Source organism: Vombatus ursinus, unplaced genomic scaffold, assembly GCF_900497805.2.
Source record: "Vombatus ursinus unplaced genomic scaffold, bare-nosed wombat genome assembly UNPS02014781.1, whole genome shotgun sequence".
In the NCBI taxonomy this organism is placed as follows: domain Eukaryota; kingdom Metazoa; phylum Chordata; class Mammalia; order Diprotodontia; family Vombatidae; genus Vombatus; species Vombatus ursinus.
Genome location: NW_020954559.1, coordinates 42,085,282 through 42,098,136, shown reverse-complemented (window position 1 = coordinate 42,098,136; position 12,855 = coordinate 42,085,282). Strand labels below are relative to the sequence as shown.

Here is a 12,855-nt window from a genome sequence, read left to right as displayed (position 1 = left end):
GTTCAGAAGTTAAAAATTGGAAACTAAGGCCTATAGAGAAGAAGTGGTGAAATGAACAAGGATTATTCAACTTAAAGAGATAGTTAAGTGTTAATTAATAATGATCTTATGGGTTATTGTTGTTGTTCAGTCCTTTTCAGTTGTGTCTGACTCTTTGTGACCCCATTTGGGGTTTTCTTGACAAAGATATTGGAGTGGTTTATCACTTCCTTCTCTAGCTCATATTAGAGATGAGGAACTGAGACAAACAGGGTTAAGTGACTTGCCCGAGGTCACACAGTTAGTAAGTGCCTAAGGATGGATTTGAACTCATGAAGCTGAGTCTTTCTGATTCCAAGCCCAGTGCTCTATCCACTTTACCACCTAGCTGCCCCAGAAGGCAGTTAAAGGGGAAAGAAAAGAGTGGTGAAATGGAAAGAATGCTAGATGAAGAGTTCAGTCTTGGGTTCAGATCCCAGCTCCCATACATCTACCTATTTGACTTTAAGCAAGTCACTTCCCTCTGGGCCACAGTTTTCCTCATCTGTAAAATAAGGAGACTGAACTAGAGGGTCCCTAAGACCCCTCATCGCTCTAAATCTGGGATCCTGATTGTCCTGGCCATACCTCTCTACCCAGGAGTTAGATACAGGTAGTGTTTGCTCTTATTTTTATCTCACATTGTTTGCTCACTCTGTCTTCAGTGCATTGTTTGCCAAGAGAGTATGAGTAAAATGGCAGTTTACAAGCCTCTCACTCTAAAACCTTAATGTGCCATATAAATGCTGGATATGAGCATTGCTGTTATCATCTCAGTAACACTGCCTTCTGAAGTTGTGGATCTCTGTGGCTTCTGCTGCTTCTTCTGGCTGGCATTATCTTTATAGTTGCCATGGAAGTACTTTGAAAAGGACAATTAATTTCAAGGGAACATCTGGCCTTGGTAGCTAGAATTCTTGGAAACATTCATGAATATTCAGATACAGACTCCAAGGAAACCATGCAGACATGGTTATCTGAATCCAACCAGACAGACCCCAGAAAAACCAAGATTTCCGTTAATTCTAAGGTCATCAGTTTGACTATTTTTCTTTCATTGTAGATAATTATGAGAAAATTAACCAAAGATGCATATTATAATTCTCTGTATTAGAGGGAAATGTTCAGAAGTGCCTTTGTTTCTTTACCTAAATAACATAAAAAATTCTTTACGTGCTCAATTATTTTTAATTACATCTTATTTTGTTTGTAAATGAAGAGCTGTGTTATATTTCTCCCACCTCCTCTCTCCTTCACTGAGAAAAACAAAACAATACCAAAAAAAAGCCCAAAATTCTGGTTATAATTTGGGTGTTAAGTTTGTGCAGAGGACATGCTAGTCTTCTCTGTATCATTCCAATTTTAAGTATACAGGCTGACTAAGTCAGCAGTTCCATGTGCTTATTTATAACATGTGTTAGGAAGCAGAGAAGAAGCAAATGGGCACCAAATTGCCATTTAGGCCTGGACCTGATGTCTGTTTGGAAGGGCAGACAAGTGCCAAATGGGAATGGCATTGATTTACAATCTGTTTATCCAGTCTGTCTGTGGAACTGCCCAAGGGACCTGGGAGAGAGGGGGTGGGGGGAGGAGAGAGAGAGAGAGAGAGAGAGAGAGGGAGAGAGGGAGAGAGGGAGAGAGAGAGAGAGAGAAATGAGGGGTGGGGATGGAAATGGGAATGGTTCTAAGCCCTAGATTAGGAACTACAGAATCATAGAATCTCTCATTTGGATAAGACCTTAGAGAAATCATCTAGTTCAGCCTCTACCTTAAGCAAGAATCCTTACAATTATAATAACTAGCATTTGTATAGTGCTTTAAAATTTACACAGCACTCTTTATATTTTAATTCAGTTAATGCTGCTATCGTATGTAGGGAGTGATATGATAGGGTTGCAAGCTGATGTTTTAGGAAGACCCCAATATGTTATATGCCAAGAGATCTTAGTTTTAGTCTGTTCTGTGTGTGACCACAAGTTATTTGAGACCTCTGAATTGGTTCCCTTATCCAGAAAACTGAAGAAACGATTTATGTAAACCTCGTTTAAAAGCTGTTCTGTTATTTTGAAAATGTGTTTTGAAGGTCCTGAGAAAAGCAAAGGAATGGTAAAAATTCCCTGAAGAGGTCTCAGACCTGAGAAATAAATAAAAGGGTTGAAGTAGGGCTTAAGTTTATAAAATGTATATCTTGTCTTCATTAGAAAGGAGGTAGAAATGAAGACTAAGGGGGCCTGGAGACCTGAGCTTTGGAGTTGGGAAGTATGTCAGCAAAATGCCATATGTTGCAAAATTTTGATGACAGAAGTATACTTTCCCAAATGGGGACAAAGTCATCAAGGAGCTTTATTTCAACACCAGGTAGGTAACTTTGTAATTAAGTTTAGGTCATAATTAAGTTAGGCTGGAGGAACAACCTAATTTGATTGAATTATGCTGAAAAGAAGGTTTGCATAGTAGATAGAAAGCCAACGTCCTGGGTTCAAATTCCCTGTCTTACACATAATGACTGTGTGACCCTGGGAAAGTCACTTAACTTTTCATTCCAACACTCTAAGACTCTACATTGCAGAACAGTTAAAGACCTTCATTGGTAAGGTACCCAACCCAATTAAATCATAGAATCTGGACCAAATAAAAAGTTATAATTAAAAACAGCTTGTTAGTGATAACAGCTGGATGGCATGATAGATGGGATGCTGGATTTAAAATCAGGAAATCTGAGTTCTAATCCTGCCTCAGACGCTTATTTACCTGTGTGACACTGGGCAAGTTCTATCATCATCATCATCATCCTCCTCATTATCATCATCACTAACATTTATATAGTGCCTATTTTATGTCAGGCATTGTGCTAAGTCCATTACGATTATTCTCTCATTTGATCTTTACAACAGCTCTGGAAGGTAGGTGCTATTATACCCATTTTACAGTTGAGGAAAGTGAGGCAAGCAAAAGTACTTGCCCAAGGTCACACAGCTAGTATGTGTTGGATGCTGTATTTGAACTCAGGTCTTCTGGACTCAAGGCCCAGTTCTCACTGTACCACTTAGCTGCTTTCATCCTGTACCTCTCTCAGCCTCTTTTTCTCATCTGTTAAATAGGTATAATAATATCACCTACTACTGGAATTGTTGGGAAGATCAAATAAGATTTTATATGTGTATATATATATATATGTGTGTGTGTGTGTGTGTGTATACACACACACACACACACACACACACATCTTTTAAAATGCTAACTACCTCATAGTAGTAATTAGGAGACAGCTTTCTGTTTCCTTATCTTTAAATCAAATGGTATTTTCTCTTAATGTGGCTCCTCTCACCTAGAGTGAGTATACTGTACCCTTCAAGAACTCAGATTCTATCCAGATTCTTCTTGGAGGCCAGACTTTTTTCTTTCCTCTGTAGAGTGTTTAGTATCTTACTTAGTAAGTAGTTAGTAATATGTTTGGTTAGAAGGGAATTATTGTTGACTATTTAATGTAACTTCTTTTTTATTGTCTTCTCCTTTATTATATTTAAGTCCTTCTACATTCTGTGTATCTGTTTGTCCTGTCCCTAAAGAATAATTCAAAAGAGTTCAAACAATTATACTGTTTTCTTGTGAATTCTGGGTTAACTCCTATTAACAACAAAGTCCAGTGTACCATTCTTCTGAAATTTTGTTGAATAGGATGTTACTTGAAATAAGTAGGTCATTAGTTGAGGTTTGGGAATACTTTCTTATAGATATGACTATTTGTAGTCGTGGGAAATGAACTGTGCCCGAGTTAGGGGGACAAAGGGAAATGAAAAAAAAAGTTTCAGATCAGAAATGAAGCGATGGAGCCTTTTAGATCTTGGTGTCAAGATTATGCTATTTCCGTAGGAGCTGGTAAACATTTCGGTGACCTGATGAGAATAATTTTGGAATGAGAGACACATTTGTGACAATAGCAAGCTTACCAAAGTCATGGCTTGTAGTGCAGAGCTTGGGGTAGGTAGGAAAGCAGATTTTAAGTACATACCTTTGAATTTCAGGAAAGGGAGAGGAGCTATGTTTGTTACCCATAGTACTCAGTCTACCAGAGTTGTTGACTCTTGATTCTAACAGTCTTGGAATGTAGAAAACAAGCTTGTATTTTTTGTCCTGTCACGCACAAGAACTTTTGTCAATTGATTTTTTTTTTAAAGTGAAAGTTTATTTTAGGAAACTTTATCAGATATTTGGATATTATGAAGTGCAAAATGGAACTGAATTTAGCAGCATTACAGCGATCCAAAAGACATTGTAGGTATCTGACTTTAAGCCAATTAACATGCAAAAATTTACTTTTACCCCCCAAAAAATGGCGTTAGTAGTGATTATTCGCTTAACAAAATGAGTACCAAGAAAATTCCTTTGGCTGAAGAACTTCCTTGATGAATTTGACTTGATTCAATTTGCAAAATATGAAATTTAGCCACGTCTTTTCTGAAATACATCTGTGCCCTAAAATGCAGCATATTCCAAATTCCCTTATGTGGATTTGCGTATCTTTTGCTTATAGGCAGAAAAGGAATCTCAGAGGTCTTTGAGGCTAATAATACCCTTAGTTTACAGATGAGGAAATTTGAGGCCCAGGAAAGTGAAATGACTTGCCTAGAGGTAGTATTAAAGCCAAGATTTGAAAAGGAAACACCTAGGATTCTAAATCCTATGCTCATTCCACTGCTCCAGGCTATTTCTTCATTAAAAACAATGATGTTTGTGAAAAGGATTAATTACAAAACTTTAAGACTAGAAACTGGACTAATCTCTATTGCTTCTTTTTTTTCTCCTCAAGAGTGCATAGATTTGAAGCCAGAGTCCTAAATTTCAGATCACATCTCTTAGCTACCTTTGTGACCTTGGGTAAGTCAAGTTCATTCTCTGGGCCTCAGTTTTATCATCTGGAAAAGGAAGGTATTTAACTAATGAGCCCTGAGGTCCCTTCCAACTCTAAATCTATAATCTTAAGATACTATTATTAAATACTTTCTTTGTGCAAGATGTTAGCTACCACTAAGAAGTCACCACTAATGCCTTTTCATTATAAGTCACATTTATAGAATTTAATGTTGACCTTTAGATATGTATCACTTTAAAGTTAAAAAATCATATTCTCCCTGGCTGTGCCCCATGCCTGGAAGTCTGTCCCCTGCCCTCCACTGACTGTTGACCTCCCTGCCCTCCTGTAAGTGCAATTCCAATGTCTTCCCTCCCTCAATTACTTCTTATTTATCCTGTATATAGCTTGCTTTATATATATTTTTTCCTGTGTTGTTTTCCCCAATTAGATTGTAAGCTCCTTGAAGGCTGAGTATGTCTTTTGCCTCTTTTTGTATATATTTGTTTGTATCTTGTTTCTCCCGTTAGAGTGTAAGCGGCCAAAGCAAGGATGGTCTTTTATCTTTTTTTGTATCCTGGCACTTAGATAGTGCCTGACACCTAGCAGGCACTTAATAAATGTTTACTGAATTAAATTGCATATATTTCATTTGAGCTTCAAAACAACTTTTCAAAATAGATAGTATAGGTATTATTACCTATATTATTTACAGATATGGAAACTGAGGCTTAGGGAGATTAAGTGAGGTGGAATTTGAAATAAGATCTTCCTGGCTCCAAGCACAGCACTTTATCCATTATTCCACAATACCACCTCTTTATTCTTTATGGTATTTCATTATGTGTTTAGGGTTCATAATTTGATGGGGAAATGTAGTCATTTCTCTGTAGTCATTCTCTTACCTTTTAGACTTGTTTGTTACATGTAGCATAATAAACTATTCTTTTCATTTATCAATTTTCTATTCAAAAGTAAGATTTCTACCCAAGCACCTGATGAGAGACCCACAGAGAACCCACCCTTTGTTGGCCATCTTTCAGTAAGAGGCCATGCAGTATACACAATGGAACATCACTGGATTTGGAGCCTAAGCAGAGGGATTCAGATCCTTTCCTGAATCACTACCAGTGTGGCCTTGAAGCTACTCATTTAATCGTTATGGGCTTCCCTTCCCTCTAAACCCCCTAAAACAAGGGGGTTGTACAAATTCACCTCTGCAGTTCCTTCTAGCTTGAAATTTATGATCCCTTTGATAAATGTCATTTGTTCAGCATTAGATAGCCATATATTCTTTTGGTAATCATAAGATAGCGTAATTTTAAGAATACAAAGAGACTTTAGAAATAAGGAAACTGAGGCAATGGCATCTTCAAGGGGATGAAGTAATTTGAGGACAGTAATTCTGGAATATCAGCCTATATTTCATCCATGTGTCTGTAGTCTTTCCTCTTGTTCAACTGTTTCAGTTGTGTCCAACTCTTTGTGACCCCATTTGGGGTTTTCTTGGCAAAGATACTGGAGTGTTTTGCCATTTCCTTCTCCAGCTCATTTTACAGATGAGGAAACTGAGGCAAAAAGTGACTTGCCCAGGGTCACACAACTACTAAGTGTCTAAGGCCAGATTTGAACTCAGGAAGATGTCTTCTTTACTCCAGGCCCAGCACTCAGTCTTTTCTCTACACTATTTTAAAACAATTTTTTTTGAGGGGGGGAGCTAGGTGGCACAGTAGATAGAGCTCTGGCCTTGGAGTCAGGAAGACCTGAATTCAAATCTGGCCTCAGACACTTGACACTTACTAGCTGTGTGAGTCTGGGCAAGTCACTTAACCCCGATTGCCTAAGCAAAAAAAAAAAAAAAAAAATTGGGGGGGAGGAAGGCAGGGTCCAGGCATATGATTTCATTGATGGAAGAAATTTCTGATGAAGAAATTCACTCCACTAGTGCAGGCTGGCAACTCCTCTATAACCCTCAGTCTTAGAAAATTGACTGGAGCACTGAGAGGTTGAGTGACTGTGCTGAAGTCACACAGCCAGTGGTTCTCAAAGTCAGGACTTGAATCTACTACCTGGAGTCAGCTCTCTGTAACCACTAAGTAACTGCTCGGCTGCCCTGAATTTCTTTTCCTTTGTCAGATTCAGGGCTGACAGGCAGTTTGCCTACTCTGGTCTCTCTTTGGAAGGGAAGTTTCTGGGTAACTGGTATATTTTTGACATGTAATGCTAATAATGTTTTCCCATGAGTTTTTCAAGTGCCTGACAGAATATGGTGGTTTGTTTTGTGACCTTGGTTTTAAGATGAGACAACAATATAGGAATTTTTGTTAATAAAGCTGATAGATGACACAATGGGTCAGGGATATGATGAAGTATATTATGTATCAGAGGTGTAGAGCTGCTAACTAATGACACAGTGCACCCCAGAGGAAACGTGGGCAGTCATGATCTCCCCGCCTTATTCGTCTTTTCTCACAGCATAGTAGCTTTTTCACATGAACTGTCCCTTTGGACTGCCTGATGTCTCCATAGCTTGCCCTTTTTTGTTGTTTGTTTCTAGAATTGTGGTGATTTGTTTTCATATCCTTTACCCCATGAGTTTCAACTTGAACCCACACACGATTGTATACAGTTGTGGTTTGAACCTACTTCTGCAAATCTTGGTTAATGCATGTAACCAAGAAAACACAGTCACCCCAGGAGACTTCACTTAGAAAAGAAACCAGGAGTTGGAGGTGTAGCCATGCCCTTTGTGAGACTTTCAACTTAGTTGTGTGTTCACGTATATGTGGGTGTACGTGTTCCTACACATAAAAAACATGTCCAAAGGAGGAAGCTGAAACACAGCACGGAAGGGTATTTGGAGAAATGTTTCCCCTGTCAATGATTATTCAAGGGATACCATTTAAAGGGTTCACTTCCTTCAGGCTCCACATCTTGGTTGCACAATATAAAATCCATCTCTTGTTCAATGTCATAAATGGAAATCAACGACCTGGAAATACACAGGTACTCAGCCAATTCACAGGCCTGCCTGAAGTTAGGGGTATAAAAGCTGGTAATAGCTGCTCTGGCTCAAAAGTTTACCATCACTGTACTTAACAAATGTTTGCAGGAACATTAGCTGATGATTAAATACCACTAATTGCCGATTTGGGGGATGTGATGCTTAATTATATTTTAAGTTTCTCCTCTGTTGCGTGAAAGGGTTACTTGGAATAGGACACAGAGAATTGAAATGTAACAAGCTTAGGCAAACACTAGGGTTGGTTGTGTTTTGTGTTTTCCTCAGATGTGAAGTGTTGAGTTCATACATGCAAAATACTGTGTAATTCCCTGCAAGCATGGAAAGTGCTTAAATTTCCACATTCTTACCATAAAGGAGCCTTTTCTGAAAATCTATAGTGTATTTAAAGGTTTATATTATATGTTAATATTATATTACATAAAGTTTATATTGTATTGCATATATAATCTGTCTTATAGAATGGTAAATTCTTTAATGCTGAATGCAAAGAAGTATTTTGAAACACATGCGAAATTATCAATTGAGCCTTGAAAATTATTTTCTAAAATTTCTCAGCTGTTTACTAAAAAAGAGGGGGGTGCTGGGGTGAAGCTTAGCGATCAGATCATCTAATCATTTCATGAAACCAGAACACAGAGAGAGCCAGTGATTTGCTTGGTCACTTGACCTAAGTCACACAGGTAACAAGTTAGCAGAGCCTGGGATTCAGACCCCTAAATCTGCTTTTTTTTTTTCCCCTATTATGCCCCATGTCTTTGGCCTTCCAAATCAATCAGGTTTTTCATTAAGTTAGGACATGTTTTGGAAGCTATAAAAGAAGTTTAAAATACAGTATCTGTCTCAAGGAGTTCATAATTGGGCAGGACAAGGCTAATACTTGTTAAACTAGTTTAAGAAAATTAGTCCTGAACTGTAGAATATTGATTATAATTGCAATAGGAGTTCATAGAAGCAAGAAAGCAGTGTAGACTTTCTAGGTTTTTCTGAAACCATATTCTTCATTTTTTCTTATAGCACAACAGCATTCCGTAACAATCATATACCACAGTTTGTCCAGCCATTCCCCAAATGACAGGCATCCCCTCAGTTTCTAATTCTTTGCCACCACAAAAAGAGCTATTAGAAATATATTTATACATGTGGGTCCTTTTCCTTTTGCTTTGATCTCCTTGAGGCATAGACCTAGTAGTAGTATGGCTAGATCAGAGGGTACACAGTTTCATAGCCCTTGGGCATAGCTCCAAATTGTTCTCTAGAATGTTTGGACCAGTTCACAGCTCTACCAACAGTGTAGCACTAGTACTTTCTTGTCAGAGCTATGAATCGGTACTGGACTAATTAATTTTATTAATAAGAGAAGTTACCAAATTGCTTACGCCTTTGATCCAGTAATCATCCCGTTGTTGAGCTAATATCCCAAGGAAGCCAAAGATGGGAAGAAAAGTTTGATGTATATGACAGAATACTGGTAGCAACAATTTTTGTGATAGTAAAAAACTGGAAGGGCAGCTTGGTGGTGCAGTGGATAGAACACCGGCTGTGGAGTCAGGAGGACCTGAGTTCAAATGCGGCCTTAGACATATAACACTTACTAGCTGTGTGACTCTGGACAAGTCACTTAACCCCATTGCTTAAACAAAGGAAGAAGAAGAAGAAGAAAGGCTCCATAGACTAAAGATCTCAAGGTCAAAGAGAGGAAAAAAAAACTGGAATGAAAGGCACTTTTTAAAAAAGTGTCTCAGTAGAATAGAATCAGGAAGGGACCCCAACACAGATAGGTTTTAATAACTCCTTGATGACCTGACTTCAGAAGCTCTCCAGTCCAGACGGCAACCAGATAAGAACACCCTTTGTATAGCTCTCATTATTAATAATTTTTTTCTTTATATCCAGCGCAAAATCTGCCTCTCTGCAGCTTTCATTGATCATATTGGAATAGAAAAGGCTTTAGTCTTTTTACTAACTTAAAGGAATTAATTTAACTTAACTCCCAAGAATGATTTTTTTTTTGCCTGTTTCTTTTACAGTTTAGGAACTGGTACCTTACATCATATTTATCAAGGGACATGTATTTATCAAACAGGCTGTATCCCACACAGTCACGTGTTTCCTGCCTTGTCACGGCTTAGCCACTGAGCAGTTTTCTTCACGTCAGCCTACCACGTTTACTTTTTAAATCATTTTTAAACAATTTTGACCCATCCTTATTTAAGTATTTTTCCTAGGAACTACCCATGCATGTACATGTAGCTTATGGTGAGTACAGCTGATTTTCATTTTATTTGGATAGTCATGGGTCCTTTTTTTCATAGGAACCACCCATTCATGTACATGTAGCTTATGGTGAATACAGCTGATTTTCATTTTATTTGGATAGTCATGGGTTCTTTTTTATATTTCATAGTAAGATGTCTACTTCCCCCTTCCCCTCAAAAAATTCCTGTGGTCTGTTTTGTTTTTCTGACCTTCTTGTTGAGAGACAGAGTGGTATAATGGAAAGCGGGCTAGGTTTGGAATGAGTAGATTGGGGTTCAAATCTCAGCTTTGGCCTCTTCTACCAGTATGACTTTGGTCAAGTCATTGCTTAGTTTCCTCAGTTGTAAAATGAATCTATTGATCTAGATAACCTCAGAGGTCTCTCCCATCTCTAAAATTGTGATCCTATGAACCTAGGATGATAGATTCTGACAGTTTACAAACTTCACGGTCACCTTGCTTTAAAGTTTTCTTTCCATTTTGAAGTCTCTATAGGCTCCTCATCATATGGAAAACAAAATCAGAGTTCACTGAAACCTTTACAAATCTCATCATTATTTAATTGAGACTAGATTAAGTTTTAAACGATTCCCTTTTTTCCCCCTGCATCATCAAAAACTTGTTAAACAGCCATATATGCATTACATTTGGTTGGCAGATGTTCCAAATCAATTAAAATGACCCTGGAACTTCGGTAGGGACACTGCCCTTCTCCATTAATACTGATGTAATGCAAAGACATTGGCCCAGTAGGTAGAAGACTGGGATTCTAGTCTAAGCTGTCACTAGACTTTTGAGTGGCCCTGACCTTACCTCTCTGGAATTTAGTATTCATCTGCAAAATAAGGACATTGGCCTATATCATTTCTAAGGCCTCTGTAGGCTCTAAAGTCAATTCCCTTTACTCAAACTCCTTTCCAAGTTCTACCATCAGGAGTAGCAGGTAAAGGGTTGGGATCAAGATGAATGTTAGACATTTATAGAATAGTTAATTGCCCATGCCTTGTGATTTAAGGACACAAGAAAAAAAAGTTTAAAAAAAGAAGTCATCTGTGACCTTAAATTCCATTAGTGATTTATTCAATTCAGTTTCTATTCAACAATTTATTAAATGCCTACCCCATGTCAGGTACTATGCTGGGCTTTGAGGATTCAAAGGAAAAAAAAAATCAAAACAGCTCATCTCAAGGAGCTTACATTCTCCCGTAAAGGGTATGGAAGTGGGGAGGGGAACAACATGTACACAAATTGGTAAATTCAAAACACACCCAAATGTAACCCATGGTCTAGTGCTACCAGCCCAAAGGATTCTGAGCTCACATGGACTGAATCTCATGTTGGGCACCAGACTCAGAAATGGTCAGTTTCTGTCTTTGCCTTGCTACCTCCACCCTAGAGTTTTACTTTAGTGGTATCTTCGAAATAAATCTTACATATTACTCACATTTAAGTTTCAAATGTAGGTAACACATTCCCCAATTTCCATTTTAGGGGCTCTGTGCTAAATAAGCATGTCCCCACCCACACACACTTCAGCTCCACATATTCAAGCCCTGCAACTCACTGCCTTTGCTCTCCAGTTAGGTAGTTGAACAGAAATGAATGACTCTTCTCAAGGAATGTGCTATGTCAAGAAATCTTCTCCTTTCTCTTTTATAATTAATTTTTTTTTCAGCCAGGAAAAATCTGCTCTCTCTCCCTCCCACTCCCATCCTTCCCCATTGTGAATGGAAAACAAAAAACAAAAAAATCTGTTACAAACAGTTATAGTCGAGCAAAACAGATATATTCATTGGACATGTCTAAAAGATCTTCCCCTCTCTCTTGAAGGGGTGTCTCTTCTCTGTGTCTTGAACTCAGGGAGTCTATTTTCCGGATCTCTCCCCTCAGGCTTCCAGAAAGACAGGTTTATCTCAGTCATGTGCTTCAGCTGAAATTCTTTTCAGTGTCCTGACTACTTCCTTATCTTGACTTGGAAAATCCATTCTCTGAAAATCTGATCTCTGGCCTGCGTTCAGAAAAAGAAACAAAAAAGGAAAAGGTGGCCAGTTAGTCAGTTAACATTTATTAAGTGCCTACTATGTGTCAGGCATTGTGCTAAGTGAAGAGTACTAAAAAAAAAAAAAAAAAGCAAAAGATAGCCCCTGCCCTCAAGGAGCTCACAGTCTAATGTGAGAGGCAACAGGCCAACAACTATATACAAACGAGCTATATACAGGATAAATAGGAAATAAGTAAAAGAGGGAAGGTACTAGAATTAGGAGGAGTTAGGAAAGACTTTCTGTAGAAGATTAGGTTTTAGTGGCGGCTTGAAGGAAGCCAGAAGGTAGAGATAAGGAGGGGAGAACATTCTAGGCATGGGAGACAGCCAGAAAAATGCTCAGAGCTGAGAGATGGAGTATCTTATTCATAAAACAGCCAGGAAACCAGGGTCCCTGGTGGGGAATAAGGTGTAAGAAGACTGGAAAAGTAGGAGGTAAGGTTTCCTTGGTTTTCCATGAGCTAAGTAATAAGGGCTTTGAATACCAGAGGATTTTGTATTTAATCATGGACATGATAGGGAGCCACTGGCTTTTATTGAGTTATAGAAGTGACATGGTCAGACTTGTGCTTTAGGAAAATCACCTTGGTGGCTGAAAGGAGGATAAATTAGAATGGGGAGAGACTTGAGGTAGGCCAACTCAATAGCAGGCTTTTGTAATAA

General features: G+C 38.4%; 1 protein-coding gene and 1 non-coding gene across 3 annotated transcripts in view; one reads left to right on the top strand and one right to left on the bottom strand.

Moving 5' to 3' along the window:
- The window catches only part of LOC114046253 (LIM and senescent cell antigen-like-containing domain protein 1), a 208,919-nt gene that overhangs the window by 111,558 nt on the left and 84,506 nt on the right, over positions 1-12,855 (top strand). The gene's annotated exons all lie outside the window — the stretch shown is intronic.
- Positions 1,298-1,407, bottom strand: LOC114046363. Its single transcript, XR_003569494.1, has one exon. It is a non-coding gene; the product is annotated as a U6 spliceosomal RNA (small nuclear RNA).